General features: G+C 54.9%; 1 protein-coding gene across 1 annotated transcript in view; it reads right to left on the bottom strand.

Moving 5' to 3' along the window:
- Nucleotides 1-6,321, bottom strand: part of SHANK2 (SH3 and multiple ankyrin repeat domains 2) — a gene marked incomplete at its 5' end in the record, with an annotated part of 263,327 nt that overhangs the window by 226,426 nt on the left and 30,580 nt on the right.

The raw sequence follows: 6,321 nt of genomic DNA, 5'->3' as shown, positions 1-6,321 counted from the left end.
CCACGGGTCTGCAGGAAGCAGAGGGCCTGGGACTCTGCGTCTCGGAGGCAGGTGCCCCTGGGTCGCCCGGGCAAGTCTCACCCGCAGGCAGAGGCAGCAGGTCGGGGCCGTCGAGGTCGCCGGGCCCTTCCCACGGGTCCCCTGAGCCTCACGCACCCTCATTTTGCCCGGAAGGAGGAAGGAAGGACAGACAGCTGGTGGCCTTGTTTGAGAAGCTCAGAAGGAGGCAGGAGAGATGGGTAACTTTCCAAAGACATGCCCGTGGCCAGGCCACGTGACTGCCACCTGCACACCTCCATGTGGCTCAGCCAGGCCACGTTTGTCTGGGTGACAGAAGGCCCCGCTCAGGCCAGGCCGGACGCCCCAGGGCACCTCCCGTCCAGCCCGCAAGGAAGCCCCTCCTCCCAGCCACCAATCCCGCCGCCGCCCGGCCAGGGAGCGGGACCGGAAGGGGCCGTGCCTCTGCCGTTTGCCGCTGTGTGACCTGCAGCACGTCGCCTAACCTCTCTGAGCCTCGGTTTCTTTACGCAGAAAACAGACACAAAACCAGTGACCTTCGAGGATGGGTCTAAGTTACAACACCTGCAACCAAAACAATAGATATCTTAACAGACCCTGTTTCTCGAGCACATGCATGTGCAGCCCATCAGAGCCTATAGTCACTGGGTCGTTAACCACCCTGGAAATGAGCTTGTGTGACAGGACTGTTGCTATCCACATGGCACAGAAGGAGAAACTGAGGCACAGGAGGACAGGAGGGAGGGAGGGGCGGAGCCGGCACGGAGCCCAGCCATCTGGATGCACGGCCCCGAGGACCGGGGTGAGGGGACGTGGACAAAGCCCCTGCGCTGGCACACGCAGAAGTCATGTTCTCCTGGCGCCCGGGGGCCGCTCAGGGCCGGGCTGGGCTGACGGTGGTCAGAGACAGGGTGCCTGCCCCAGCCACGGCTTCCCTGCTGTGTCCCGCCGGTCAGCCACACAGGTCGGGGGGCCTATGCTTTCAGGCCGGGACATTCCGTGTCCACAGCGTGCAGAGAGTGCCCCGTGACCCGGACGGTGCCACAGGCCTGGTTTTGATGACTCTACCCGCCAAGTCACAGGTGTGCAAAATGGACATGAGCTTCGTGAATAAAGAGCACATGGACAGAGGGCATCCAGACAGGGCTGTGTGTTTCCCACGAGTCACAGCCCCTGAGTGGGAGAGGCCCAGGCAAGGCTGCAGGACCTGAGCCAGGCCAAGGGACCGGAAAAAGCACCGGAACAGCACAGGTTTACTCGGGATGGAGGCTCAGTGGCCTGGACTCCCGCCACTCTCCCCAAATGTCTGTGGCTTAGTGTGACCCACACGCACTACGAAACTGCTTTTTAAAAGAGGTGGCTGTACAGAAGCCCAACGTTGGCATGAAATGGTGTTACGGTATTAAACTGCATGTAGTTAATCAGGGCCATGTGACCCATAAGCAAATTTCTCCATCCCTCAGCTAGCCGTCTGGTTATTAAGTCATGCACAGATCCACCCATCAACCCATCCATTCATTCATCTACTCAGCCATTTATCCACTCACTTGCCCACCCATCTGCACACCCACCCATCCACCCATCCATCCATTCATCTACTCATCCATCCATTCACCTACCCACCCATCCACTCATCCATCCACTCATCCATCCATCCATCCATCCATCCATCCATCGACTCACCTGCCCACCTGTCTATGCACTCACCTATCCACCCACCCATCCACCCATCCAATCACTCACCCATCCATCCATCCATCCACCCACCCACCCACTTATCTTTCTTCTATCCATCACTCTGGCCATCTATCCTTTCTTCTATCCAACTGGCCACCAGACATCTGTTAGCACCATTATATACCAAATTGTGTGCTGGACAGGCACTGAGGATTCAGAAAGGGTATTTCCAGCTCTCCTCCTTCCTAACAGGTCCCCAAGTGCTGGGAGAGAGACTTACAGTCTAAAAGACCAGCCAGTGAACCAGGCTCCCAGAACAGCTCAGTTTGGGTTGGGGAGATGAGTCAGGGCAGGAGACCTGGGGCATAGGGGCGAAGGTGGAAGGTAAGTGGGCGGCCTGCCTAATGTCCACTTCCTGCTTCCGGAGAAACACCCTGGGCCACTCTGGCGTATGTACTGTGACCAACTTCTCCCAAGAATGGGTGTGTGATCCAGGTCTGGTCAGTGGGCCCATCCTACGATCCTTGGTCACTACAACAAGGTCAAGAACGGGCATGTGATCTCTGAAGGCAAGGGAAATAAAAGCAAAAATGAACTGTTGGGACCCCATCAAGATAAAAAGCTGCTGCAAAGCAAAGGAAACAATCAACAAAACTAAAAGGAACTGACAGAATGGAGGAAGACATTTGCAAATGACGTATCAGATAAAGGGTTCGTATCCAAAATCTATAAAGAACTTCCCAAACTCAACACCCAAAATCAAACCATCCAGTGAAGAAATGGGCAGAAGACATGAACAGACACTTTTCCAAAGACATTTCAACGGCCACAGACCACATGAAAAGACGCTCAGCATCACTCGTCTCCAGGGAGATACAAATCAAAACCACACTGAGATACCCCCTCACACCTGTCAGAGTGGCCAACATTAACAACTCAGGCAACGACAGATGCTGGCAAGGATGCGGAGAAACGGGCACCCTCTTGCACTGCGGGTGGGAATGCAAACTGGTGCAGCCCCTCTGGAAAACAGTGTGGAGGTTCCTCAAAAATAACACTAGAACTCCCCTACGACCCAGCAATAGCCCTGCTAGGAATTTACCCAAGGGATACAGGAGTGCTGACGCATAGGGGCACGTGTACCCCAATGTTCACAGCAGGGCTATCAACAAAAGCCAAATCATGGAAAGGGCCTAAGTGTCCATCAACGGACGAATGGATCAAGAAGATGCGGTTTATCTACACGATGGAATACTCCATGGCAACGAGAAAGAACGAAATCCTGCCATTTGCAGCAACGTGGATGGAACTGGAGAGTGTTATGCTGAGCGAAGTAAGTCAGGCCGAGGACAGACGCCATAGGTCTTCACTTATATGTGGAAATGAGAAACTTAACAGAGGACCATGGGGGAGGGGAAGGGGAGAAAATAGTTTCAAACAGAGAGGGAGGGAGGCAACCCATAAGAGACTCTTAAACACAGAGAACAAACTGAAGGTTGACGGATGGGGGGCTGAGGGGAACGGGTGATGGGCACGGAGGGGGGCACTTGTTAGGATGAGCACTGGGTGTCGTAGGGAAGCAGTGAGTCATGGGAACCTACCTCCGAAACCAAGAGCACACTATACACACTGTATGTTAGCTAACTTGACAATAAATTACTAAAAAAACAAAGAGAGAATCAGCATGTGATGTCAATCTGTCCAGTGAAACTCAGTCCTGAACCTTCTCTCATATCTGGGAAAGAGGCACTCTACTCTTTCTACGACGGTGAAACCTGGGGCTGCTATAGCTCAGCAGGCATGGGGAGAACCTGCCTGAGAATGGAGTTCACACAGGGGAAACCAGAGAAAAGACTTGGAAAGAGAACCTCCTAAGACTTTTGGAGCACCTCGATCCAGCCATGCCTGAAGCTGTCATTCTTGAACTTTAAAGTCATTAAATCCCCACTTAGGCTTCAGCCAGGTCGACCTTGAGTTGTATCATTTGTAACGAAGAGGTAGTGGTCTGTGCTTCAGGACACAGGCTCTGACCAGCGAGAGGTCCAGGAAATCAGAAGGAGGTGACACTTCTGATGAGACTCTGGAATCCCCAACCTGGGGACCTCAGGGTGGCCGGTATAACCATGCACAGGTACTAACTCTTCTCGGCCAAGTTCCTTCCCTGGTACAGGCCTCAGTTTCCCTGTCCGTGAAATAAATGTTGGGTTCTTGCTTTTAAAGAATCTGGTCCGTCACTCAAAAGACACCATGTACTTCACATCCTGAGCTGTTCTGGAAGGGGTGGGGGCTGGGAGAGGGCTGTCCAGACGGGGTGGGCACCTCGGAAATGGGAAGAAGGCTGTTACTGAGATGGTGCTATGGCTGAGGGGCCAGCTGCCCACCCCAACTTCTGTTTTCCACTCTCTCCTCAACAGCAGGGGGTCTGAAATAAAGGCTACAGGCTTCCCCGAGATCACATTGTCGCCAACAGTTGGAAGCATAGCAGACACCCTGCAGTCCCTAAAATGAGGGAATGTGGTTTGTTTTCTTTCCCCCTCTTGCTGCTGGAATGTGGGCACGATGGATGGAATCTCAGCAGCTGTATTGAGCCATGAGGCACCTGTCAAGGATGCTGAAACAGCAAGAAAGGAAGAGCCCAGATCTCCCGTGAGCCCGGGGCCCCTCTCCCAGCTCTGGGTCACCTTCCTCTGCCTCCAACACGACACAGAAACAAACCTCTATCTCATTTAAACCATGCTTCTTTTGTGTTTTTCCTGCCACTTGTGGCTGCATGGACCCAAGCAGGTGTTGGCACGTCTTTGGTGCTCCAGCTGGGGTGCAGGGAGATGGCAAAGGGGAGATGGGTCTCTTCTCTCAAGATAGGAATGGCTGGTGTTTTATGCTCACGGGAGGCAGCTTACTGATTGGAATCTTCCAACCAGGTTTTCCCTGCACATCTCAGGTCCCCACCTGAGTCACTACCATGGTTACCACGCCTAAGCGGCCACTCTGTCTCAGGTGGGGAGCCACCCGAGGTTAACCAAGCAGCGGAGCCGCACGTGGCCGTCAGTGCCGTCCACGCTCGTGACAGGTACCTGTCGATTTTCTTCTTGTTCCATAACAACTCCATTTTGTCACGCTAATTTTAGTGGCAATGTTTTTGTTCCAATCAGCGATCATTTTGGAAAAGTAGGCTGCTGGAAGAGTTCTTGGCATACAAAATGACAAGCATAAGACTGATGATTTTTAACCACATTGAATTCTAAATCTGTTTCGGGCTGGTTAACGCTTGTTACAAAGTAACCAGCTGTCTGGAAGTGAGGTCCACACGCCCAGCTCCATTGCAGCAAGCGTTTGTGGCAGGGGCCTGCCACGGGGCGGGCCGGGTCACGGGGAGGCGGCAGGCAGGGTGTCCGCCCTGGAGAGCGCACGGTCGGTCAAGGGGACGGGACACAGATGCTGGGAAGCACCAGGAGCTGGGCTTTGGGCATCGAATGCCGGCTGCGGAGAAGATGCAGAGAGCTGCCGTCCAGTCCCTGCACCGCCCTTGCTTTTAGGAGGCAACCGGCCACATGACCGCACTCCGCAGCATCCGGATGCAGGGACGGGGCAGAGGCCAGCAGTTGATCACAAACAGGAACAGAGTCCCATGGGACCCAGCAACCCCTCTCCTGGGTGTCCTGAAGAAGTGGAAATGGGTCAGCTGACGCTCACATGTGAACACGACAGCAACACCATCCACGGCAGCCCACGGAGTGGAAACAACGCGAGTGCCCGTGGGTGGGCCGGTGGATAAGCGGTGTGGTCCCCGCACACGACGGCCCTAAATGGGCACGGGGTGCTGACACGCTGCTGCACGGATGTGGGTGGGCCCTGGAGGCATCCTGCTCGGTGCAGGAGCCACACGGTCTGTGGTTCCCCTGAGACGAACCGTCCAGAACGGCGGACTCCACGGAGGCAGAAAGTGCATCCATGCTGGCTGCCTACTGGGGGCGCGAGGGGCGGTGGGAATGTTCTCAAGTTAGACAGCGGTGATGGCTGCACAGCTCCGTGAGTATTCCAGATGCCATGGACTTGTTCACTTTAAAACGATTAATTTTATGGCATAAGAATTCCACCTCAAATACAAAAAAAAAAGAATCTTAAAAAAAAAAAAGATTCTGGAACATTCTACCAGCGGCTCCGATTGTCCACCACTCCCTTCCCTCTGTGCCTCCACTTCCAGGGTCATCGCTGCAGGTCATGGGGCCTCTCCTGCCGACCGCAAAGGGCCGAGAAGCACGCAGACCTGACTGGGACCCAGGGTGGGCCACCTGCTAGCGGGGGGTCCTGGGAAATCAGTAAAATGAAGACAGTCACACACGCTGTGCCCTGTTGGGTCTGCAAGGGAGGGGCCGCCCTAACTCACGGTTCATGCAGTGGGCTGGCCCTGCTCCACGTCTGTTCCCGTGGAGGCTGGGGAACAGCAGGCGCGAGGCCCCTCGTATCTCCGGAGCCCGGGCTTCTGCTTCAGTCAGCAAGAAAAGGAAAGGAACAGCCATGGTTGGGGCAGTTTCCTGGTCAGACCCCAGTGTCAGGGGCAACAGGGCTGGGGAGGGGGGCCTCAGGGAGGAGCTTGGAGGGGGAAGGCGAGGTGTATGGAGGCTG

Source organism: Crocuta crocuta, unplaced genomic scaffold (assembly GCF_008692635.1).
Source record: "Crocuta crocuta isolate KB4526 unplaced genomic scaffold, BGI_CrCroc_1.0 scaffold636, whole genome shotgun sequence".
Taxonomy (NCBI): Eukaryota; Metazoa; Chordata; class Mammalia; order Carnivora; family Hyaenidae; genus Crocuta; species Crocuta crocuta.
This window is presented reverse-complemented; position numbering and strand designations above follow the sequence as displayed.